Below are 27995 nucleotides of genomic sequence, written 5' to 3'. Positions count from 1 at the left end.
AAGAGACGTCAGCCTGTGTCTGATACCAGTAGCAGTGCTGAAAAGGCACATGTTGCTCAACACACATAGCCAGCACAAAGCCTAGAAAAGATATTGCTAAGGCTACCTAGACACAGGAACAGGAGCCAGTATGAACAGTTCATTTAACAAAAAAAATTGGGTCAAGGGACAACTGATACAACTGACATTTTCCAAGTGATTGAAAAAGCATTTCCATCAAGACGGTTCACCTTTAAAACACTAATGCACGCAGTTCACAGTCACAGTCAGATCCGTTGTCATTAATACAATGGAACTTCATGGTAGACCGGTGCATCACTTAGCAAAGTGAACGCCACATGGGGAAAGTACAATCTAACACTCAGGGGCTGATTCCGATGTCATTCGGGAAGCCTTCTGACCTGGTTCTGGAATGCTCTCAAAACAACTCAGATCAGGGGAGTCCGACCAAGCGAGTTGGACGACTCCCATAGACTTCCATAGACTCCCATAGACTCCCATAGACTCCCATGGACTCCCATAGACTCCCATAGACTCCCATGGACTCCCATAGACTCCCATAGACTCCCATGGACTCCCATAGACTCCCATGGACTCCCATAGACTCCCATGGACTCCCATGGACTCCCATAGACTCCCATGGACTCCCATAGACTCCCATAGACTCCCATGGACTCCCATAGACTCCCATAGACTCCCATAGACTCTCATGGACTCCCATAGACTCCCATAGACTCCCATAGACTCCCATAGACTCCCATAGACTCCCATAGACTCCCATGGACTCCCATGGACTCCCATAGACTCCCATGGACTCCCATGGACTCCCATAGACTCCCATGGACTCCCATAGACTCCCATAGACTCCCATGGACTCCCATAGACTCCCATAGACTCCCATAGACTCTCATGGACTCCCATAGACTCCCATAGACTCCCATGGACTCCCATAGACTCCCATAGACTCCCATGGACTCCCATAGACTCCCATGGACTCCCATAGACTCCCATAGACTCCCATAGACTCCCATGGACTCCCATAGACTCCCATGGACTCCCATAGACTCCCATGGACTCCCATGGACTCCCATAGACTCCCATGGACTCCCATAGACTCCCATGGACTCCCATAGACTCCCATAGACTCCCATAGACTCTCATGGACTCCCATAGACTCCCATAGACTCCCATAGACTCCCATGGACTCCCATGGACTCCCATGGACTCCCATAGACTCCCATGGACTCCCATAGACTCCCATAGACTCCCATGGACTCCCATAGACTCCCATAGACTCTCATGGACTCCCATAGACTCCCATAGACTCCCATAGACTCCCATGGACTCCCATAGACTCCCATAGACTCCCATGGACTCCCATAGACTCCCATAGACTCCCATGGACTCCCATAGACTCCCATAGACTCCCATAGACTCCCATGGACTCCCATAGACTCCCATGGACTCCCATAGACTTCCGGAAGCTTTTGAACGTAAACACAGGCTCCCATTGAAGAAAGTGGAGGCTGGGAAAAAACATGCACCCTGTGGTGGTTAACCCTCTATGTCTGATATATATATATGCAGGCATATGTGTATATGTACATATGTATATGTGTGTGTATGTATATACGCACACAGACACAAATTCATATACAAATACGTTTCATTGAATGTTAAATGTTTTTTTTAAATTATTTTTCCTAAGGTCCTCATAGCATTTGATTTGTTTCATTACCTCCTGGCAGTCGGCAAAAGGTAGTTATAGTTAGGACTTGATTTGTATTAAGAAGCGGTTTTTCACTTGCCTAAATCTTTGGTAAAATGTAAATTGATTCTTGTATAGCGCACTACTCACCCGCAAGGGTCTCAAGGCGCTTGTACGAATACCGCTGTGGAACCCATCCTGGCTTTCCCTGGGAGGCGTCCACTCCTGGGCACCCCCAAGGTGGAGGCCAGGCATCCTCAGTGTTGTGGGGGCCGTTGTGGAGATTAAGCAAGCTATTGCCCAGAGTTGCAGAGTGGAACCCATGATTGGAAAAGGCACTGAGGCGAGAATATCCAGTCAGGGGAATTAATGAGCCGGAGACCCGCCGAGGCGGGAATGGAACCCTAGTCCCGGGCTAGACCTCTGCATCAGGGTCTGCCTGCTCTAACCATTGAGCCACACTTCTCCACCAGCTGACAAATCTTTACAAAATTGTCAACAAAAATTCAACACTCATGTCATCCTCTGTCTGTAAAGTTTCAGGGGCCCCGATATGATTTAGGAGTTAAGGTGATTGAAGTGAATATTAGCTGTCAAGATAGGCCAAGGTGGCTGTCTGGCATCACATCAAGAATTACAGCAAAGAAGCCAGGACAGCCTGCTGCAGCTTAAGGACTCTGGCTGGAGGAGAGAGGAGTGTCTGATAAATCCAACCTAAATACATTGTGGACATTGGTAAGCCTGTTCAGGCTTAGGCTAGTTTGGTCACTCTGATGGAAGGAGGTTTAAGGAATGGAGAGTTTGGTTTCCATGGAGGACTGGGAGAAAGGATGCCACCTCATTTAAATGGTTTAAGGCAGAACAAGATTGAAAGGAATCATGAGACAATTCTAGATTATAACCAAGACAAAGATGAAGATATGGAGGAATTGGATAATGTCGGGACCCAAGTGATAGTGCAAGTGAACAAAAGGGCATGATTTGGAAGGGCAAGAAGAGATCCAGGAACAAATTCCAGCTCAGTGTTACAACCTGCACACTGGAGGGTTATGGATGCCCTACTTGTGTAATGTCCCACCTGAGAAGGGGCGGGGAATAGAACAAATGAGGTGTTTGCAGACCTCCCAAAGGGAGAAACTAGATGCTTTTTGTGTGTGGTGCACCATTCCCAGGTTCACTTTTAACCAAATGCACAATTTGTACCAGTGTATTGCAGGCACCAAAGATGAGAAGAACACCAATATGACAAAATGGATGGCAAGACAATCATGGTGGGCAGAAAGGCTATAAAATGCTGTCAGCATTGAAACCAGGTACGGAGAAAGTATCGGATTATAGTAAGAGGAATGTGGGGGGTGAGGAGAGGGTAAGATGCGTTGGAGTAGGTGGTGATGGTTTGAATATGGGAAACGGAAGAAGGATGCAAAAGGCTAAGTATGGGGCTAAAGAAGTAAGACATGGGTGAGTGCAACAAACAAAAAGAGGGGAAAAGATCAAGGGAGCTAAAGATGTGGCTGAGGCTCAAAGAAAGAAAGGAGAAAGACAGCAAAGAAAGCTACTATACATAAGCCAACAAAAGCCTTTGGTGCTCATTTGAAGGAGGTCACATAGAAAGAGGAGATATGGAGAGGAGATATGTGGAGATTTCAAGCCGTTGCACTGAGAGGTCAGGGAAACTGCAAGGTGATGATACAATGTGTATATAATGAGGAAGAGCTCAGCTATCAAATCAAATCAAAATAAGCTTTATTCGATATTCACAATGGATATCATAAAAGCATTCATAACATGTGTTAGAAAAAAAGTAACTTTACAATTAAAACATGATTATCATTTAAAAATATAAAATTAAAAAGACATTTTCATTAGAAATGTTTAGTGAAAGCAAGGTGTCAAGAGAAAAACTAATATACATAGGAGTCTTTTCGAACTGCAAATTCACGTGGACCATTGTAACGTGTTCCTGAATTTAAGTAACAATTTTAAATAGTGCTCCATTGTACGTATGACATCCCTATCCTCCAACTCTTGTAAACGCTCAAACGCATCTCTGCAAGACCTTAGTCCCCATCTCTTCAATAAAGGTCTCAACAAAGATTTTCTAGGGATCATATAGTAAGTACAAAATAATATAGAATGAATATTTGATTGGACAGAAATGTCATCACAAGGGTAAAGGCCCAAGTTTCGAGACCAATCATTGCATGAAGGAAATGTTATAAAACGAAAAAAGGAACCCAGTCTAAATCTGGTGAGCAACATTCTAGTAAAACAAGAAAAATCAGTAAAGAGATATAGTTGTAACCCCTTATTCAGGGTAATCCTTTGATAAACCTGGATTGTTTTATTTAGTTTCTGAGTAGCCCACCTTTTGGCTTCCAGGTGAACCAATAATGTCTTTCTCAGGTTTTTCCTTGAAATGTGCTCCAATGTCGTTGGGTCGGTATAATACTCTGGCCGACCAATGTCATGAAAGACCTTTTTTACATATGCTAACCATTTCGTATGTTTTACCCCCTCCAAATTGAAAATATCCATTATTATTTCTCGATTTAGAGCAGTCTCAGGGGTGGTCCAGATTTTATGCCACAAGAGGGGTGGCTCAACTTTAATTAGGTCTATGATAAATGGTAGGCCTAGCTCTATGTGAATCATATAGACCGATGTTGCTTTTGGTGTCGCTAGCAAATACCTTAGGAAATTATTTTCCACTATTTGGATTGATAAGATATTATTGTCAATACCCCACAGGCCGGCCCCATAAATTGCTGTTGAAACACATTTAGCTTTGTATATCATAATGAGCTGTTTTACTGGCCTCCCTCCTATTTTACTTGCGAAATCGCGAAGCCCCCCAATTGCTCTAACAAGAGCGAGTTTCCTTGCTTTGACAGCAGACTGCCATAACACCTTCCTATGGATACATATACCCAGATACGTGAAATTGTCAACTGGCTCCAGTCTTTGATCCTAATGAATATGGGACATAGAATTTCCTTTCTTACCTTACTACATGCCATAGAAAAGGTCTTCCCGATGTTCACTTTTAAGCCCCTTTCTTGCATGAAATCAGTGAATGCGGCGACCGCTCTTTGTAGCCCCAATCTTGTTTGGGAAAGAATAGCCGCATCATCGGCATACAACAAGATTGGGATAGCTTGGCCTCCCACTTTCGGATAATCACATTCGATATTTTTCAAATGATCCCCAATGGCATTTATATAGAGGGAAAAAAGCAGGGGGGCTAAAATGCACCCCTGCCTAACCCCTCTATTGGTGGTAATCCTTGGTGAACATTCTCCTTTCAGGCCAAACCGCACCCTGGCACCCGCATCTCTATAAAGTTTCATAATGAAAGTAAGGATTGATGGATCCATCCCTAGGTGCTCAAGGACTTTCCATAACTGTTCATGGACCACACAGTCAAATGCTGAGCTTAAGTCTATATATGTTACATAGAGGTTGCCCTTCTTTACCTCTACATATTTAGACATAATAAGATGTAAATTCAAGCTCTGCTCGACTGTGCCCCTTCCAGTTCGAAAGCCATATTGGAGTTTTGAGAGTATATCCTCCTCTTCCGTCAATTTGTGTAAAGGTTTCAGAATGATTCGACCCGCGATCTTCATTAAAGAGTCGAGCAAGGAGATTGGCCGATAACACGATGGCAGGTGCCTATCTCCTTTTTTATATATGGGTATCACTATTGCTTCAGCCCAAGTTGGAATTTGGCCAAAAGCATTCGCAGAGTTCAAAGCAGCAGTTAAAATTGGTGCCCAAAAGTATATTTCAGCCTTGAAAACATCTGCGGGGATGGCGTCTGGACCAGGTGCCTTCCCGGACGGGCTCTCCCTTATAGCCAACATCACCTCCTCACAAGAAAACACAATGTTGGGAAGATTTTTTCTCATAAGCCTTGTGGTTATATATGAGGGGAGAATGGAATCCGATGTGGTGGTATTTGATGAAGTTGGTTTGCTGTATAATTCTTGGAAATAAGCAGCCCATGTATCTCCATCAATTGCAAGGTCCAAAAGCCTCTCGGGCATTTTTACCCATGGAAGTGGGGTGTTTAGAAATTTCCAGAAGGCTGAGGGGTCACGATTTTCGCTGGTTTCCAAAAGGGTCTGCCACGCTTCCACCTTCAAAGATTTTTTCCTATTTTTAATGGCTAGATGATATCAGAGTCTGGCCTGACGTATCTCCGTTATTGACTTTGGTGTTGTGTGTAATGCTTTCTTCAATGATTTTAAAGCTCTTGAGCAGTCTTTATCGAACCACCCTTTTGGGGTAATAGGTCCTGGCTTAAACTGTTTTGTAAGAAGTTGTTTGAGACTATCCTGTATTTTCAGAAAAGCTTCCAGAATAGATTGGGGCTGTTCATTTATAGTCAAACATATGTGTACCTCCTCCCACCTCAGCTTCAATACATTTTTAAGGAGATTGGCTGGATTGATTTTATCCCATTTAAGGGTATATCCATTTAATGACCCCGGTTTGATGGGTTGTTCATAGTTAGTTTTGGGATTTTCTTGTCTAATACTGGGAAGGGGTAACACAACAGATAGGGCCAGAGGATAGTGGTCACCAAATAGATGATCAAGTGTGTCCCAACAAGATATTAAGGAAGCATGCATCTTTGAGAAAAGGATAAAATCAATAGTAGAGTTTACTGCTCTGCCATGAAAGGTGGGTTTAAAAGATTTCAGAGGGAAAGAAAGAACATTTGCAAAGTCTAAATTGAAGGAAGCCATGAAATTATTTAATAATTCCCCTATATTTGAATGTAAAAAATGATTTGGAATGTCATCCTCCAATTCATTTTCATTTTCTTGTAGGGGAGGAAAGTCACACAAACCCTCAGCTATCAAAAAGGCATAAGTTGTTTGTAACTATTTCTAATTGGATGGAGGCATTTATAATTTATGCAAGTGTTTATTGTGAAAGGTTTCCAGAGACTAGTGTGGCACTGTTTAAGTGAATAAATGTAATTAGGAAGGCTAAGTTTGCATTGGGTCGTTTACTATAAACTGCTCACTGGAGGTTTAGGGATGCCTTAATTTTGCCAGGTCATACCTGAGGGGCAGTGAGGAGTCTAGAACACGTGGGATGTTTGCAGACCCCCAAAATGGAGAAAAGAGGTCCTATTACTGTGCGTTGCACCAGTCTGAGGAACACATACTATGATGAGCACAATATGTACCTGTGAGAGGGCAACGTTTGGGGGCCTATTGTGATTTGGGCAAAGTGTTCCCTGGGACTGACCGGGCTCCCACTGCCTCTCCAACCAGGCTCAACAATTGGACCCACTGGCAGGTTGAAATTTCATCAGGTCTATAATTATATCAAATTGAGAAAGGTTTCTTGAAGAATATTGACTGGTATTTAAAACATGGGGTATCCCAAATGAAAAAGCTAGCATTACAATGAGATGTTCCTTCTCCTTCAGATTAGGCTGACAGTAACTGGGGAGGGTCGTGGCCGAACCACCCGTAAGATGGCCGCGGGTTGTTGAAGCTCCGCTCAGCATTGGGGGCTGTTTTGTTCTACAGGCGCCAGCGTTATGGAAAATGCTGCATTAATAAAGAAACGGGTGTGCGAACATGGGAAGACAAGGTATTTCTCCTTTTTGAGGACTTTTGAGTCTGTTTACCTTGTTCTTTTTCCCCTGTGTCGCGTGTGGCTTTTACGACCTTGGCAGCGATGGCCCTGAAACCTTCTTTTGACGTATTTTTTGCTGTCCTCACTGTGTTAGCTGGATGCTAACTAATACAACAGGCATTTGACTCTTTTTTGTCATAAATACCTGACTCCTGTGAGGTATTCATAATGCAGGCCTTTTGACATTGTGCTTTTGCCTGTTTTGTGTTCTTTTAACAGTGCACTGAAGTAATATATGTGTACATTACTGGCTTATATTCCATATTCTTTAAAATATTGTTGAATCTTAATCAGTAGACTACCAGTTGGCTTTTTTCATATCGATGTGTCCCTGCACAATGTTTGTCTATGGTTAACCACTTCAGTTATTTTTGTCGCACTTTATAAAATATATTTGGTTTGTTCTTCAGCTTTTTAGGCCTTACCTGTTATTTTGGACTTGCTCATATATTTTTAATACCACCTTTTGTGTGGTGCAAGCCTATGGAGTCCTCTCTCACCTCTACTTCAAGGAATGCTACCTCATCTGCAGCCATGCCTGCTTCTTATAAAGATACAACTTCTTCCACTAAAAAGCAGAAATGGGATCCTTGTTCCCCTACAGAGTCTAATCTACCTCTGGCCTTGGAGGATCTTATGGAAGAAATCAAACATTTGAAACATTTTGTCATGGAGACGTATGTTACATATTGGGGAAAAGTGGTCTACGCTGGACTCCAGGGTGTCTGATGTTGAATAACAAATCAGTGATTTGCAAGATGCTGCCTGTCAGAGACTAAAGAGAATTCTTACCACTGAACTGGAGCAGAAGTTGATGATTCCCTGTTCTCCCTGCTGGAAACTTACGTAGGAGCTGAAGTTGCTAGTTCCCGACTCGTTTTAGAACTTGACTGTTTGAAACCCTCCAGGGGGAAGGGGGAGTGGATAAAATAAGAAATGGTAGAAGAGACTGCTCTGGACCTCTTCCTCTGCTTCTCTTGTCTAGTCCGTCCTGCAGACTTCGAATTCAGAGAAACCTAATAATGATAGCAGAAAGGTTATTATACAAATTCCTTCTCTACTCTAAGACTATTTCTATTCTACTTGTCGAATTCTTTACCTAATTTTCTCCAGAGACGTGCTTCTCTTCTCTTACGTCTTTTTGAGGGTTTTCTTATCTAAGTTGTATAAACCTATAGTAACTAGATTCATCATTAACTTCTGATTTATCCTTTCTTTCTATAGCTCCTAAGAATAAGGATTCTTACCTCTCTTTATAAATTCTGTGTCTGCATATCTTCCAAAATCCTCTTAGTAAGTACTCAACTATTCTATTCCCTAACACTAATTTTATATGTGCCTATTTGTAAAACTATTTCTTCTTCAGTTAACTAGTGTCTGTATACTACTCTACTCTATAAGTGTAATTTCAACTACTCTAAGTTCTATAAGTGTAATTTCAACTACTCTAAGTTCTATAACTGTAATTATTAATTGCCTCTTGATCTTCTCTTTTCAGAAACAACTATCGTGATTTCCATGCTCAGGTAAGCGCTTTTCATTTCCTGTTCAATGCAGTCTGTAAACGTTGTTAAATAACAATATATACATCTTCGTTGCCAGTTCAGTGACTTATCTGTATCTTCTTTTCTCTTTCTCTGTTGTCGTCATGTTGCTATACTCTCAAAGGAACTGCTGCGGTTGGAGGCCTCATGACGACTGAAGTGAAGAATGAATTACCAGGTAAGTACTCCTCTAATAATCAGAACTCTAGCGCTCTGGAACTTGAACTCGCTGTAACGTTCAAAATGCGCGAAACATATTTGCGCATCAAAACAGCACTCGAAAATGACTTTGGGGAACTCAGGAATACTTGACTGGTCTCGGCGGATTCTCAGGTGAAGTGCGCGGCGGTAAGCTTTCGCGCGCTTCACATCACCTGAAACACCTGTGAATCTGTAAACAACTAGACCGTCAACCCACAATCATGGGCGGCGGCCATCTTGAGGTTCCTATCATGAATCAGTACTCTCCATTCATTGCACAGTGGAAACTTAATGTTGTTTTTCTTGCGCATTTTCCATTGAAGAGTTGAAATCACCTGACCATAACGCTTTGGGGTTCTGACACTGCCACAAAGTTGTGGCCATCCTAAAGATATAATTGTTATTTTTCTGGAAAATACTGAGGGCCCGATTCACAGAACTAACTGAAGAAAAAATCCTAAACTTACTACCATTTTGATATTCACAAAAGGCTCCTACTCATGTTGGTATTCACAGAAGGCACTTACTCATTTCGATATTCACAGAAGTTTGGAGTCCTAACTTTAGGACTCCTAAATTCCTTCTGTGAATACTGAAAGTCTTAAAATTTGGATTTTTCTCAGTTATGTAGTAGTAAAAGTAGGACTCCTAAATTTAGGACTCCTAAATGCCTTCTTTGAATATCGAAAGTCTTACATTTGGGGTTTTTCTCAGTTATGTAGTAGTAAAGTTAGGACTCCTAACTTTAGGACTCCTAAATGCCTTCTGTAAATACCGAAAGTCTTAACATTTAGATTTTTCTCAGTTTAGTAGTAGTAAAGTTAGGACTCCTAACTTCTGTGAATACCGAAATGAGTAAGTGCCTTCAGTGAATACTAAAATGGTAGTACGTTTAGGATTTTGTCTTACGTTAGGTCTGTGAATCGGGCTCTGAACTTCTGATGGTGTTATCGGCAGCTAAGTAAAGAAAACAAATGATATGGTCTCCTCAAAAGATATTTAACTTCTGGCCAACTTTACGATCTATGAACCCAAGATATGGACTGGTGCACCCATGTTTCTTTAAAGTCATTTATAAAGACCAAACTTTTTTCTTTTAATTGCCCAGATGACCTGAAGAAATGTCTTTTCCAGCACAAGGGGGAAGCAATGGAGCTTGGGAAACCCTGAACTCCTTCGTTCTAGGATGATTCTTTGCTATGGACCATAATCTTCATCCTCTTTTCTGATCTGATATTCAGTATGTCTCGTATTTCTAGTTTGTAAATATGATGATATAATGGTAGCATGTTCAATGTTAATGTTGTTGTTTTATGGTTGTTCTCTTCAGTTAACTGGTCTAGTTTTTTAATATGATTCCCTTTTACAGTCATATGTTGTCTGCCCCGGACTTCCTCCGTTGGTTTGATGTATTGCCCTCTGTATACCTCGCATCCTATGCCTATTGTTTCTCATTTTCCTCATGTCTAGTAAGTTGATTTTGCTGACCTTTTATGTATACAGCATGTATATGTATCTTATTGATCTTAGTTTGGTTGAAATGTGTTTACTTCCCCACGCTCTGATAGTAATGATTGTCTCCGATGCTGTTGTCATTCTTTTTTTATAAATGTTTGCCTGATGTCTGTCTTCAGCTTTGCGCTCCCCTACCTCCTCACTATATTGTTTCAACACTGTGTGTGTTTCCATTCTCCTCACGATTAAAGCTATTCAACTTTTTGTCATATCCAATATTTCTATCAGATATTTTGTTTTGTGTCTTAAATACTTTTACTTTCTTTCTTTCTCCTTTTTCTCTTGCATCCCTCTTTTTATCTTTGATTGATTTTTATGCTTAGATCATTTTAGGTGTCATTTATATTTAGAGAGTTAGATGTTGTTTTCATACATTCTTTGGCTGTATTGGTTTAGGGTTATTTCTTGGAATGTTAATGGATTGCATAATCCTATCACAAAGGAAAGAGTTTTGACCCCTTTAGCTTGGCTTAAATGAAATATTGCTCTATTGCAGGAAACACACTTACTCGATAAAGATTTGAAATCAGTGCACAAAAATTGGGTTGGTCAAGTTTTCTGTTCCCCAGCCCCAAACACACAAATGGTGTTACTATTTTGGTCCATAAATCCCTTCCCTTAGGATGCAGATGGTAGATTGGTCTTAACAATGCTACCTTGTACCATATGCCTATTTCTATACTAAATATTTATGGTCCCACAGGTATAGATGTACACTTTCGGACTCAAAACTCAGATGCTAACGTTAATTTAATAGTTAGTGGTGACCTTAATCAATTTGCTGACCCTTTTTTTAGATAGGGAGTCTCAAGTTAAATATGTTCCCAACAAAATTCAGAAAATATTTACGCGTTTTATTCATTCCAGGGGATTAGTGGATGCTTGGAGATTGTACTCTCCAGACATATTAGAATATACCTTTTTCTCACCAACGCACTGATCCCAATCCAGAATTGATTACCTATTCATTTTACCACCACTAGTCTCTTTAGTTACACATGCTGAAATTGGGTAAATTTTAATTTCAGACCATGCTCCGGTTATAAAAGATGTGGATGTATTGCCTGCGATATCTAAGCCTATCAATCAATCAATCAATCATAACACTTGTAGATCGCGCTATTAACCCACAAGGGTCTCAAGGTGCTGGGGGTGGGGGGTGCTGCTACTGCTTGAAGAGCCAGGTCTTGAGGAGTCTTCTGAAGGTCAGCAGGTTTTAGGTCTGCCGTAGGCGGGTGGGGAGGGTGTTCCAGGTCATAGCGGTGAGGTGGGAGAAGGATCTGCCACCGGAAGTCATTTTTTGGTTGCGGGGGACTGCAGCGAGGGCGAGGCTGGTGGAACGGAGCTGGCGGGTGGGGGTGTAGAAGCTGAGTCGTCTGTTGAGGTATGCTGGCCTGGTGTTGTGGAGTGCTTTGTATGCATGGGTGAGGAGCTTCAAAGTTATCCTCTCATTGATGGGGAGCCAGTGCAGGTCTCTCAGGTGGGGTGTGATGTGGCTATGGCGGGGGATGTTGAGGATCAGATGTGCAGAGGCATTCTGGATGCGTTGCAGCCGTCTCAGGAGTTTGGCCAAAGTTCCTGTGTAGAGGGCGTTTCCGTAGTCCAACCTGCTGCTGATGAGGGCCTGGGTGACCGTTGTTCTTGTTTCGGTGGGGATCCAATTGTAGATCCTGCGGAGCATGAGGAGGGTGTCGAAGCAGGAGGAGGAGACGGCATTGACCTGCTTAGTCATGGAGAGGGTGGATTTAAGGATGACCCCTAGGTTGCATGCATGGTTGGTGGGTGTTGGGGCTGTTCCCAGGGTGGTCGGCCACCAGGAGTCGTCCCAGGCCGAAGGGGTGGATCCGAGGATGAGGACCTCTGTCTTGTCCGAGATCAGCTTCGGCGACAGCCTTCATTCCTTCTTGGAGGTTGGTTTTGATGGTATGAGGGTCTTTGGTGAAGAAGAAGATCAGATGGGTGTCATCGGCGTAGGAGATGATGTTGATGTTGTGTTGTCGGGCGACGTGTGCGAGAGGTGCCATGTAGATGTTGAACAGATTTGGACTGAGGGATGAGCCCTGAGATACGCCGCAGATTATCTTGGTGGCATTGGAGTGGAAGGGGGGGAGGCGGACGCTCTGTGTTCTGCTGGAGAGGAAGGATGTGGCCCCGTCCAGGGCCTTCGCTTGGATCCTGGAGTTGTGTAGGCGTGCTCGTAGGGTGCGGTGGCAGACCATGTCAAAGGCGGCTGACAGGTCCAGGAGGATGATGGCCGCTGTTTCTCCCTTGTCTAGCAGGGTCCTGATGTCGTCGGTGGTGGCGATGAGGGTGGTTTTGGTGGTGTGGTTTCTGCGGAACCCGGACTGGGATGGGTCCAGGATGCTGTTCTCCTCGAGGTAGAGGGTCAGTTGTTTGTTGACGGTTTTCTCAATGGCCTTCGCCGTGCACGGGAGCAGGGAGATGGGCTAGAGGTTCTTGAGGTCCTTGGGGTCCGCCTTGAATTTCTTTAGTAAGGCGTTGATCTCAGTGTGCTTCCAGCTCTCCGGGAAGGTTTCTGTCTCGAAGGAGACGTTGATGACTATCCGGAGATGGGGTGCGATGGCGGTGCTGGCTTTGTTGAAGATGTGGTGTGGGCAAGGGTCTAGTGGTGATCAGGAGTGGATGGTGTTCATGATCTTGCTGGTGTCTTCATGATTGATGTTGGTCCAGGAGAGCAGGCGGTTTGTGCGGGAGGTGGTCGTGGGAGCGGAGGTCTCAGTGATTGTCTGGGTGGTCGTGACATTGAAGCTGTCGTGGATGTCGGTGATCTTGCGGCTGAAGAAGGTGGCCAGTGAGTCACACATGTCCTGCGAAGGTGGGATGTCGTTGGTGTTGGAGAATTCCTTCACGATGTTGAAGAGCTCTTTACTGTTTTGTGCATTGTTGTCTAGGCAGTCTTTGAATGAGGCCCTTTTGGTAGATCTGATGAGGTGATGATGTCTGCAGGTGTCGTTCTTGTGGGCTGCGTAGCTGTCTGGTGTTCTTTCACGGAGACAGTTCTTCTCCAGTTTTTGGCATGTTCGTTTGGAGGCCTGAAGGTCTTCGGTGACCCAGGTGGCTTTCTTGCTGGTGTGTCTGTTGAAGGGTTTCTTGAGCGGGGCCAGGGTGTTGGCGCAGTCGTTAATATACTGTCTAAAGTTGTGGGCGGTGGTGTTGGGGTTGGTGGGGTCGGCGGGTGGGCTCTGGGCGAGGCTGGTGGTTAGCTGGTCTTCTGTGACTTTGCTCCAGCATTGGTGAGGCATCTGTTGGGTGCGGTGGTACGTGGTGGGCTTCCTGAAGGTGAAGTGGATGCAGCGATGGTCGTTCCAGTGGAGTGTGGTTGAAGGAGATGTGGGAGCTTGCGGAGAAGATGGGGTCAAGTGTGTGGCCTGCCACATGGGTGGGTATAGTCACGAGCTGTCTGAGTCCGGGGTTGTCAATCAGGTTGGTGGAGTTGGTGTCATTGTGGTTCTCGAGGTGGAAGTTTAGGTCCCAGAGGAGGATGTAGTCCGAGGAGGCAAGGGCGTGTGTGCTGATGAAGTCAGCGATTGAGTCGCTGAACTGTGGTCGGAGTCTGGGGGATCTGTAGATGAGGGTTCCTCTGAGGGTGTTGTTGGGGTCGGTGTGGATCTGGAAGTGCAGGTGTTCAGTGGTGCTGAGGGTGTCGTCGGTGTTTATCGAGACTCTGAGGGTGTTCTTGTGGACGATGGCAATTACTCCTCATACTCCGTTGATGCTATCCCAACGGGTGATCTTGTAGCCTTCCAGGTCAGGTGTTGAGGCGGGGTTCAACCAAGTCTCCGTCAGGACGGCGACGTCTCGGGAGGTAGAGTCAACAAGGTTCCAGAGTTCAACGTCGTGTTTGCGGCCAGAGCGGATGTTGAGGAGGATGCATCCAAGGTGGTTGAGTTCTTTCCTGGGCGGAGGTTTGGTGGGGCTATGCTGGTAAAGCTGCAGTTCTGGCAGGTGAAGGGTCTTTTGGTGTGCTTTTGGATGGCCTGGTAGCAGGTGTGTTCTCGTCCGGAGTTGAGTGCCTGGAGGGTGCTGGCATCGTAGCGGAGTCGGGCGTCGTGGCGTTTGCGGGGCCAGGCGCAGACGGACGCAGACGGGCTTGCCTTAGGGGGAGGTGAGAGGGAGGAGAAGCTGGGAGGGGGGAAGGACAAATGGGTGAGCGGGGGCAGGGCCACAGGGGACAGAGCGACGGGAGAGCGGGAGGAAGGGACGGCAAATGGAAAATGGAGGCAAAAGGGCACAGAAGTAACCAGGGGAGAAAACGGTAACAGAAACAAATAAAACAGGGTGCAAAAATACAATGTGATAGAAACGGTCACAGAAGACAAAGAGTACAAAAAATACAAAAATGCGGTGAAATCACAGAGCAAACCTATGGCCTCAAACACGCAGCCGCAGCGGCCGCTGGGCTAAGGGCACGGGCAAAATCAGGAGGAGCTGCAGGGCATGGGGAGTGACCTGCCTGAAAGCAGGGTCAAGGGTTGCTTGAAGGATAAGAGATTTCACAGAATTGTAAATGTTTTATAAAAGAGTTTTTTTGGCATAACTTTACACTGGAAATCCCATTCTGCACTGTTTGCCCGTGGTCATATAATTAACTATGTTTCAATTAAAAAGGTGAAAGCTAATGAAAAATCCTCTATTTTGCTTCAGTCTATAAAACATCTAGAACACACATTTGTCACTACTAAGACCGACACTGCATTACAGCATTTAATGAGTCCTAAATATGAGTTTCATAAAATGTCAGTTTAGGAGGGTGCCAGTAACCTGTTAAAAATCAATTCAAAGTTTTTGTGGAGACACAACAAGGCTGGCAAACTACTTACCAATTGTTTGAAAGTTAAATCTCAAAAGTCTAGAAATGTTAAGATTTTAGATGAGAGTGGGAATCCTCTGTTTAAAAACAAGATTATTTTAGATTGATTTACTGATTTTTATTCCAATTCTTATACACCAGACCACTTTACCACTGACAAGGCACTCGATTCCTATTTTCACTCTCTTCCACCAAGACAGCAACAGATGCATAATCTTTCTTTTCCAGAAGAGACTATTTTGGTCTCTGATCTAAAGTCTGCTCTCGGTGCTTTACCTAAAGATAAAGCACCTGGTTTGGATAGCTTTAAGCTGAATTCTACTCTTGTTTTTTGTATCATTTATTTCCCCTCTTACTCAGTCCTTTCTTTCACAAAATGAAGATAAAGGGACCATTTTAGAGTCTAATATTTGGATAAGGAAAAGGATAAGAAGCCCTCCTTATGTGCCAATTATAGGGCCATCTCCCTTATTAATTTAGATTGCAAGCTTTTCACCAAGATTCTAACAATGCGGATTTATCCTCTAATTCTTGATATGGTTGGACTTGACCAGACTGGATTTGTTAAGAGTAGACACATTACAGAAAACTCTAGGCTGCTTCTGGATATTTTACATATGGCTTCTTCAACCAGTACTCCTATGGCTGCCTTGAATTTAGATGCCGAACAGGACTTTGACCGAGTCAATTGGAAATTCATGATGCAGGCTTTACAATGGCATGGTTAAAGTCCAACATTTCTTAAATATGTAGGTTCACTATATTCCTCACCAATGACGTTTTTCTAAATGGTTCCCAATCTTCGTATTTTCCTGTGTTACCAGTCAGGGATGTCCTCTTCCCCCACTATTTTATCACTAGAACCCTTTTTACATACATTACGTAATTCACTATCATTTCATGGCTTTCAACGTAAAGACACTGTGATTTAGTTCTCAGCCTATGCTGATCCGGGCCTTTACTAATCATCTTTCATTGTACACTAGTCTATGTGGATACACACTGAATTTTTCAAAGTCTGAAGTAGCCCCTCTCAATAAATACTGTTTGAAGAGTATGTTTGATGGTACTGGGCTTAAATGGTCTGCACACAACATCAAGTGTTTGGGGATTTAATATTATACTTCCATGGCAAAGACAATCCAGATCAACTTGTTCATCATACGATTCTTCTGTCATAGTCTGAACGTTGCAGCGCCTGTCGAGTCCCAGAACTACATTTCCCATGATGCTTGCTATCAGGAAAGGATTTAGTCAAGGACGTGGCGCAGGAAGTGGTGCATAGTTCGGTTTGGATTTGTTACTCTCTCTCGGCTGAGAGAGAGCGGTGGTTAGATTGCGCCGTTGGGGAGTTCGGCTTCTTGTGGTCATTTCCATTGCAGCACGGAGTTCGCTTATCGAGTGGAATACAGCGGTGCTCCCGAATATTGCAGTTTCTTTTGTGTGCATGTTTTCTTTCATTTATTAAGGGAAGTTTTATCCTAACTGCGCAGCGGAATACAGCGGTCAGGCTAACCGCATATTACCGTATGTTTTCTACTTTTTCGCAATTACTTTGGAAAGTGTGGGGACCTTAGAGAGCAGCGGTTCTTAGCGGTAAACGCCGCTAAATTGTACTAAGGAACCACTCAGTGTACTTACTCAAACCTGATTCTAGATTACCCATTTGTTTACGGTGGTGAGGCAACCCTGTAGGACTGTGTTTTGGGCTGCTACTCCCTGGAGAGGGGCTACACCTTCCCTACCTACTAACATTGGATTGAGGTTGTCAGCATCACTTGAAAGTTTATTATTATAGTCTCATGCCTGTGTTTATGACAACCTCTGGGTACCTGGCTTCCAAATGCTGGAACGAACTCCCGCTTGATCTCCGAATTGAACCCTCTGAAACTAGGTTCCGGGGAAAACTTAAAACGTTCCTGTTCCCCCCTGCATAACCCTCCTTCTTTCCTTTTGCACCTTTCATGGCTCACTTTTGCTCCTGCCTCTGGCGAATTAGCAGTATTTAGCGCGGGGACACACTGTTTTCTGTGCAGTCAGGCGCTTTAAAAATCGTTTTATTATTATCATTATTATTATTATTATGTATGATGACTATGTTGGCACCTATTGGTTTGTGAGTTGGAATGAGTCTGTAGAGTTAACGTTTGCAAGTTCTTTCATTACAGGTCAAATGTTTGGTCTGCATAACAAGGATAATTCCCCAGGATTGTAACAACACCTGTAATCAGTTCAGTTATATATGTGATCCTCTAGTGAGATATTATTGAGAGTATATGTATATGCCCTGCTTATATCTATATGTTTTGTTGTTGCAGGTTCTATTCCACTGCTGTCCCTTCCCTCTCCTTTTCCCTCGCCTGAACATTCTAATACCCAGTACTTATATATATCCCTGGGTATTGGTAATATCAGGAAGTGGACCTTTTTTCTGCTACAACTGAACCCTGCGGAGCTGGGCCTGACATCTTTAAATGACAGAGTAATGGACCCCTTTATATTGATCTTGGTGGGTAGGTTGACCTTTATCATGATGATGTTTTCACCTGTTATTCCTTTTTACCTGTCCATGTTACCTATTAAATTACCCGTGACCGTTTTTAAGGTATTAAATAAATCACTTACAGCATTTATATGGAATGGTAAAAAAAACATGCACCTCTTTAACATCTCTTTGTAAACCCAAGGCATTGGGAGGGGTAAAGTTCCCACATTTTCAGGAATACCATAATGCTTTTGTTTTAAAACAGGTCTTACCTTGTATGGAAGGCATAGAATCTTCACCCAATATTATTTGGAGCAGATTCCTTTTTATTATTTACCATTTTTCTTGAAACCTCCACAAACCTTTTCTGTTCCCCCCATTAAGTATTCTAGTCTTGTGTCTTCCCTTATCCTCACAAGGTCCTCATCCCTGATACAATAATTCCTAGAATCCTCTATATGGCATAGCAAATCTCTCAAAATTTTGAACCGAACTATCTTCTGAAAAAATTGGGCCCTGAAGGGTATCATTCAAAATAAACAATTGCTGTGTGACATAACTCCTCTTACTTTTTCTGAAATACATAACAAATTTGCTATTCCTTCTAGTAATGCCATCAAATATGAGTCTCTTAGAAATGCTCTTTGGCGAACCATCTTCACATTCACTCAGTCCCAATATCACATAAACTCCTTGCCTCCTGCTCCACTTGTACTCTTGTCATCTCTTAAAGCTTCATATACTTTTGAATATTTGCATTACATTACTCCTTCCGTTCCTAAGTGCAAAGTTGAGACATTGTGGAAATCTGACCTTCAACATTCCTTATCCTTAGGAGATTGAGGTTCCATTTGGAATAAAATACACCACATATTGCCTAATGCTAGCACTACACCAACCCTTTATTATTTGTATAATATACTATATATTACCCGGGCGGCTATGACTGGCTTTACAGTAGATATATTTCAAGTTTATATTGTTTGAAGACAGTGGCGAATAAAACGGAGAATCACCACTCTAAGATGGCGCCCGCGGTTTTGGCTATATATTGCCATTCAAAGATGGCGCGCGTGTAGTACGCGACCGTTTTGAACACGGAGGGAGCTGATATGAGGTGAGCTGGGTGCTATTATAATAGCTATAGTTTACAATGGAGTTTAACTATGGGGCGCTTGCTAAAATATTATTCTAATTTGATTGCAGCCTGCTGTTATGAGATTAACGAGACGTTAAGATATAATTACGATGGTTTTGGACTTGGAATTTTGCTGACTGGCAACTTCGAATTGATAAATACTTGGGAGCTATTAACTGGATCACGAACTATTGCTCACAGGTACTTATATGTAAATTAAATAATTGAGGATTGATTATGGTGTGAACTGTATAGGGATCATGCATTTAGTTAGGGACTTAGTGATTAAATATATGTATAGTGAGTACTTATATACTATATATGTGCTACGTGGTAGCCCAATTTGAGCATAGAATTGTGTGGTGGCATATGCCAAATGTGGTTTACCTTTTTCCTAAATAATTCAATGTATATAGAATAAATGATAACTCTTTAGACAAGAGAGAGCCTATGAGAAGTGACATAAGGTTTATTTTCTGATTAGAAACTTGTTTGGATTGGACTGAGGAGATCAATGGAATATTGAAGATTACGTACTACATGATTTCGCCCTTATACTATGGGTGAGTCTTTATGGTCAAATTTGTATATATTATGATGACCTATCTGCTAGTATAGTTGGTGACTGGGTCCCATTTGGTTTTTCAGGTTAATTGCCATTATTAATTTTCGCAACATTTGGATTGAAGTTAGGTACGTTACTCCTCCACTGATACTTTAATCCAGTGTGAATGGGGGCTCTTTCTTGGGCATTAAACGCATTAGCCTTACACTTTGGGTATTTCTCGCTTTATTCTTGGTGACTGGGACTTCCTTGTTGTACTTTTTCTGGATACACTTATTCGGTGTATTTTATTGTGAATATGAAGTATAGGATTATGTTTTGTAACTTTGGTTACTGTATCAATTACAGCCCTGAAGAAGTCTGTTTGTCATAGACTGACCAGACGAAACACGTGTTGGCTGGTATTCTGTTACACATTGGATGAAGAAATCTGATGACGAATTGATGGAATAAAAGACATATGAACATTGATTCTGATTGACTTAATCTGAAGACGAGTGCTTGGTGGATAACTGTTAATGCTTAGTCAATTTTGACGCTGAATTGAGTAGTGGTAACCTACTCTCTCCACTTTGAGCACCAATTGAACCTTAATTTGCATTTACGTTTTCTTATACACGCTGTGCGCTCCAGTATAACTGTTACCAATTTAGTGAAATTGTTTGCATTGGTTAGGGAGCAGCCGCATAAGTTAAGATGAATAGAGATAAAGAGGCAGAGCAATTATTTGATAAGTTAGTGGCAGGTGGAACAATTGGAGCTGCCATGGGACCACCCAAAGAGACGAAAAAAGAAGGCCTTAGAGCCAAGTTTGTGAAGCTTGAATCCCTTAAACGTACTGAGTTGAACAAATGGTGGGATGCCGCAACTTTAAAACAATATATAAAGCTCAATAGAATTCCACGTGGCCTTAGGTCCCAGATTATACCAACCTATGAGGATCTAGAGCCTGATCTTTATGTAACATGGGAGAAGGAACTAAATACCAGTTCCAAGAATCTAATCAATATTCTTATTGAAAATGCAGAGAGAAAAATAGCGAAACTATTGGTAGAAATACAGAAAGTGGAAGATGAAATTAAAGAAATGAACCTTCCCGAAGCAACTATTAAAAATTACAATGTTTTGGATGATAAACTTAATGATTTACAAAATGATATTAAGCAAAGGAAGGCAAGAAAGATTAAACGCGACGAAAAGGACTATCGGTCAGGTCGAGTTTATACTTTTGCAAGGAAATTTGACTATCTTATTACTAAATCCACGACTGATAAACAAAAGAGCGGCACTCCATCAGCTAGTGACAGTGATCCTGGGACTAGTAACATTTCCAGTAGTGATAATGAGGAAAACTCTGAGACCGCTTCCCTTCAATCAGTTGAGAATAATTTTTTAGTAGAAGTGCGCAGGCTGCACCGTGGAAACAGGGACTCAGAGAGGAACCGAGGGGCAATTGCAAAAAAACCAGGAGAGGTGGCAGAGGCGGTAGGAGGACAAGGAGGAAGGGTAGGCATGCGAACGAGATCATGGAAACCATAACTGATAATGATGCTAATGATGTGGGTAATATTGAAATTGTGAACTTGTCGTCAACGGAGTTATCTGAGAGTATGATCAGCTTACTTAAAAAAGGAATGGGATTTTGCCCTATGACTATGTCAGATTGGTATTTGATTAAAATTGATGTATTTAAGTTTGTAAGGAGGCTCAAACTGAAAAAGTACTTTGCTAATGTACCAGACAAACCCAGACATGAGAAAATAAAACCTGTAAGTGAAATTACCATTCAAGAACTTAAAGAAACTCAATTATTACTGTCCCTTACTGAGAGAGAGGAAGATCCAGTGACTTTACTTAAGTTATTGGATGATTTGGGGATAGATAGGTTCTTGAGTGAGGAAAGTGGGTTGAAAGAGAGATCCAAATGGACACCACAGGTGGCATCTGGGAGTACAATCGAAGCCTTCTTTAAGGCGGTGAATCAGGATATAGACTCAATTACTGATGCAAAATGTTTGGATAAGACTAAGAAGTATAAAGATAACTTATTGCCTGGAGAGAGACAAGCATTAAAAGAACTCACCAATAATCCGGACATTACCATACGGAGAGCAGACAAAGGTGGGAACATAGTAATTTTAAATACAACAGATTACAAAGAAGAAGTGTATTCACAATTGAATGATACTATGTATTATGAAAAATTGCAAAGTAACCCTCTTACAAGTCTGTCCAAAATTATTAATGATCAATTGAAAATTTGGTATGAAGAAACTCTCATTGATCGTGATGAATTCCTCTATTTACAAGTTACTACACCGCGTGCACCATGCATGTATACGCAACCTAAAATTCATAAATCTATGGTAAAACCACCAGGCAGGCCAATAATTTCCGGCATTGGGGGGCCGACAGAGCGCCTTTCCCAATACGTCGACACTTTTTTACAGATTTATGTCAAAAATTTACCTTCCTTTATTGAGGATTCAAAACACGTACTCAATTTGATGAATGATCTGGTATGGGATGAGAGAATGATATTGGTTACACTAGATGTGGTATCTCTCTATACCAACATCGACCATGAATTAGGTATACACGCTATTGATTTCTTTCTAGGCAATAGGAGTGCGGAATACTTTGATCATAATCAGATGATTTTGAAGATGACAAGACTGGTGCTTCAAAATAATGTATTTCTTTTTGATGGTAACTGGTATAGACAACGCCTTGGTACCGCGATGGGTTCTAGATTTGCTCCGTCCTTTGCGAACCTCTTTATGGGGTTCTTTGAGGCGGAGAGAATCTGGGGCCCATCCGGTAGAAAATGGATACAATATATACACTATTGGGGGCGATACATAGATGATTGCCTTCTCATTTGGACAGGTTCGGTTGATGAACTTAAGGGCTTTTTTGATTATCTGAATGATAATACACTGAACCTGTCATTTACTACCCACTATGACAAAAACAATATCAATTTTTTAGATATTGAACTGTTCAATAAAGATGATAAAATTTGCAGTCGCATGTTTCGCAAACCTACCAGCTGTAATGCTGTTTTGCATGCTCGAAGCTGTCACCCTACTAGCCAAATAAATGCGATCCCTTATGGTGAGATGGTAAGGGCGAGACGGAATTGTTCGATAGATAATGACTTTGAGCATAATCTTACTGATCTTACAAAGAGATTTCTAAAACGTGGATATCAGAGTAAAGTGGTTGAAAATGCAGTAACAAGAGCTAAGAAACTTAAAAGGTCAAGTACTCTTAAAGACAAATCTGTTGAACCAAAAGAAGATAAGATTCGTTTAGTAACAAATTACGGTACTGATAGTGCCCAACTGTTTAAAATCCTGAAAAGACACTGGCACTTATTACAAATGGACAAAGATCTGACACCCTTTATTGGAGATAAACCAGGACTCACTTTTAGAAGGGGCCGCACCCTTTCTAATTTCGTCAGTCCAAGTTACCCCCTGAAGATTACTGTTCCTGATTGGCTCACTGGGCGATCTACAGGCTTTCACAAGTGTGGAAGATGTAGCTCCTGCAGATGGGCGGTGAATAAGATCAAGACTTTTAACTATAACAATACAGGAGAACATTTAATTAACATGTTTATTAACTGTGATACTACTTTTGTTGTTTATGTTATAGTTTGTTCTTGTAAACAGATTTATGTTGGTAGTACCATCAGAAAACTGAAGGAGAGAATGGTAGAGCACTTTAGAGCACTGAAAACAGGGGATACCCGTTATCCCATTGCCTCCCACATTGTCAGAAACTTTCATGAAAAAGAGAAACATACGTTTAAATATCATGGAATTGATCATATTAAACGTGACGCTAGAGGTGGGAATAGACAATTACAGTTAAGGCGCAGAGAAGTGATGTGGCTATTGAAACTAAAGGCAGTTGAACGCGGTTTGAATATCGACCACGAATATGAATACTACTTAGGGCAAGAATAACCTGATGATGCTGTATATAGTTTGGTTTTGCTCTGATGTCACTTAATTAATGTACTGTATAATAACATACTATAACAACTGTTTCTAATAATTATGCCAAGATGGAATTATGAGGTAGAATGATACTACTTCATCTGATGTAACTGTATCCTTTTACCCTGTCCTCCTTTCCATCTCCCCCTGTCTCCTGAATGTGCGGATAGACTATTCTGCTTATATTAATGCAGAATGGAAAGACCATCTGGACCCCGTTTGCTGACGTATATTGTCAGATGTAGGTCGGGTTACTCTATTGAGTGGTAGTTTATTACTAATAGGACTCAGATCCTCAGATTCACATACAATGTGAAATGTAGGTCTGTTGTAATTGTAGAACTGTAGAATTATGGTGTAAAGGCCCATATAACAATTATTGCTCTCAATATATATGAAGGTTGGCTAAACCACTATTTGGTATGGCTCTGAATACTTTAAGGTTGGTGTGCAATCATATAAGTGATATACTGACTATATCTACATGACCTTCGAATTACGCAGTGGATTGCGTTAATAATGTTCACTATTTACTTTATGCTGAAAATTACGAATGGAATGGACCAGTTTAGATAATTTTTAATATAGGTCTGCTACTTAAAAATAGCGCCCGCCAATTTGGTTACTCTTTGTGAATGCATGGAATGTAAATAACTTTAATACTTATATTTTACCTCTTTATGGGTGCGGGCGGCTATGACTGGCTTTACAGTAGATATATTTCAAGTTTATATTGTTTGAAGACAGTGGCGAATAAAACGGAGAATCACCACTCTAAGATGGCGCCCGCGGTTTTGGCTATATATTGCCATTCAAAGATGGCGCGCGTGTAGTACGCGACCGTTTTGAACACGGAGGGAGCTGATATGCGGTGAGCTGGGTGCTATTATAATAGCTATAGTTTATAATGGAGTTTAACTATGGGGCGCTTGCTAAAATATTATTCTAATTTGATTGCAGCCTGCTGTTATGAGATTAACGAGACGTTAAGATATAATTACGATGGTTTTGGACTTGGAATTTTGCTGACTGGCAACTTCAAATTGATAAATACTTGGGAGCTATTAACTGGATCACGAACTATTGCTCACAGGTACTTATATGTAAATTAAATAATTGAGGATTGATTATGGTGTGAACTGTATAGGGATCATGCATTTAGTTAGGGACTTAGTGATTAAATATATGTATAGTGAGTACTTATATACTATATATGTGCTACGTGGTAGCCCAATTTGAGCATAGAATTGTGTGGTGGCATATGCCAAATGTGGTTTACCTTTTTCCTAAAGAATTCAATGTATATAGAATAAATGATAACTCTTTAGACAAGAGAGAGCTTATGAGAAGTGACATAAGGTTTATTTTCTGATTAGAAACTTGTTTGGATTGGACTGAGGAGATCAATGGAATATTGAAGATTACGTACTACATGATTTCGCCCTTATAATATGGGTGAGTCTTTATGGTCAAATTTGTATATATTATGATGACCTATCTGCTAGTATAGTTGGTGACTGGGTCCCATTTGGTTTTTCAGGTTAATTGCCATTATTAATTTTCGCAACATTTGGATTGAAGTTAGGTACGTTACTCCTCCCCTGATACTTTAATCCAGTGTGAATGGGTGCTCTTTCTTGGGCATTAAACGCATTAGCCTTACACTTTGGGTATTTCTCGCTTTATTCTTGGTGACTGGGACTTCCTTGTTGTACTTTTTCTGGATACACTTATTCGGTGTATTTTATTGTGAATATGAAGTATAGGATTATGTTTTGTAACTTTGGTTACTGTATCAATTACAGCCCTGAAGAAGTCTGTTTGTCATAGACTGACCAGACGAAACACGTGTTGGCTGGTATTCTGTTATACATTGGATGAAGAAATCTGATGACGAATTGATGGAATAAAAGACATATGAACATTGATTCTGATTGACTTAATCTGAAGACGAGTGCTTGGTGGATAACTGTTAATGCTTAGTCAATTTTGACGCTGAATTGAGTAGTGGTAACCTACTCTCTCCACTTTGAGCACCAATTGAACCTTAATTTGCATTTACGTTTTCTTATACACGCTGTGCGCTCCAGTATAACTGTTACCAATTTAGTGAAACTATATATTACCCCACTTTCTTTGCAAACATATAACCCAAAACTTTCCAACATGTGTTGTTCTTGTAAAAATCTTCCTGGTACATGTTTTTTCACTGCCCACCAACCACTGTTATTGGTTACAGGGTTGCATGGCTATTTCCGCTATTTGTTCTTATTGATTTCCCTTTTTATGTCAAAGGTATTTTTCTAGGTAGTTCCTCTCGCTTTTGGCCATTATGTTCTAAATTAGGCACATTGTTATATCTATCACTTGCTATTTCCTTTCACGTCAGTACATCCGATTGGAAAAATGCTGAAAATATTAATGTTACTAGTTGGTGGAATCTTCTTTGTTCTCATCATAAACTCGATACAGCAGCAGCTACACCTACGCTATAAATGATGAAAAAGGACCTATTTTGGTCCCCACTTACTGGTTACTTAAATAGAAAACCCAAATCCCCCAGCAATTCCACATTGGTTTTCCAGCCACCATGATTGCTTTGCTTTTTCCCCTATTCTTTAAAATATCTTATCAAATGATTTGCCATTGTTACTATATGAGATAAGTAGTTAATAACATGACTTTATTACATGAACATTTTATTAGATGATATCGGTTTCATTATGAGACACATGTGCAGATATGCAAAACATAATATTTATTATTTCTCTTCTTCTTTTTCCTTTTCTCCTTCTCTTCTCTCTTCTCTCTTCTTCTGTTTTCTTTTTTTTCTTTTTCTTAATAATACTCCAAAATTAGATGTTTTTTTTTTTGTGAAAAAATATTATTTATTAAGCCATTAACATCACCTTGTACTACAATGACAGTACTAAATCATGGAATAACAAGTTACACATTTAGGAGTTAAACATACACACTAATACTTTTGGAAAAGAAGGAACTTTGCAAAGCATGACAACCATCAGAAATATTTTGTTACATTAAGTTTTCATTCATAAGGTTTCTTTTTTTATTTTTTATTTTATTTTTAATTGGAAATATTAATGCATTTACAATGAATAAAAAAACAATACAGATAAAATCCGGACGTAAAAGCAGTAGTTCTTAAAAAGTCAGACTCATCACAAATACACAATCAAAGGGTTATACGACAGTACAAAAATATTCTGGCAGCACAATACGACAGGACCAAATACATCTTATTTACAATTCATGAAAGTTTGTTCTTAAAAATATAGTCATGGTGGTAATAGGAAAATGTCATCAATGCTCCTACAACTTCAACCTCTTCCAGTCTGTGACACGTGCCCAGAGCCTTCTTCCAAAATCCCGTGTTTTTAATCCCTTTTGTTCATATAGGCAGGACTCAATATTATGGATTCCCAGCAGCCTAGATAGCCACATTTGGAAGGAGGGGGCCATAGTATCCTTCCATCCTGCCGAAATTAAAAGCCTAAGTACAACCACAGATATAAAAATCAGTGCTTCTTCCTCTTTTCCTAGTTTTAAATTGGAATCCATACCCAAAATCATTAGGGTAGGGGATAGGTCGATCTTAAGACCTAGCAGCCCCTCCCAAAATGTTTCAATCTCATTTTTAACAGGGGTTAAAAGGTTGCAATTAAAAAACATATGTAATAAGTCTGTTTGACCATCCCCACACCTTGGACACGTATCATCAGTCCTGACCCCCCAAGCAAATAATTTCGCCGGGGTATAGTACAGGTTAAATACCGTCTTGTAGTGTTGGGCCTTTAAATTTGTGGCTCTAAAAATCTTTTTATTCAATAGAAGGGCCTGGTCAACGTCTATATCTGGGTTACCCAATTTTCTGGCCCAGGCTACCTCAGTCTTATCAACATCATCCTGGATCTCTGAGATAAGAATGTTATACAAGATCCTAATTTTTTTACACCCTCTAGTCATAGCCTCCAATAAGGGACAAATACCGGGGATATCAATTTTGGTCTCTGAGCCTTCAATGAGCGTATCAGTTGGGTATACACAAACCAATGGCTGTCTGGGATTCCATACCTATTTTGTAAAACATCAAAACTTACTACTCCCTCTCCGTCCATTACTTGCCACAATGATTTGATGCCCAGCCCTCCCCATACTTTGAAAGTCCTGTCTGCTTCTGTCGCTGAGAGGAGACTAGAGTTATAAATGTGTAGATATGGATTAATTTTGGGGATGTTACAAAACTTTCTACAGACCATCCAAACTCGCCAGACACCATCAATAATCTTATACCTTGCCTTCTTATGGAATCTACG

This window comes from Lissotriton helveticus, chromosome 4_2, assembly GCF_964261635.1.
Source record: "Lissotriton helveticus chromosome 4_2, aLisHel1.1, whole genome shotgun sequence".
Classification (NCBI taxonomy): domain Eukaryota; kingdom Metazoa; phylum Chordata; class Amphibia; order Caudata; family Salamandridae; genus Lissotriton; species Lissotriton helveticus.
Note: the sequence above shows the minus strand (reverse complement) of the source record.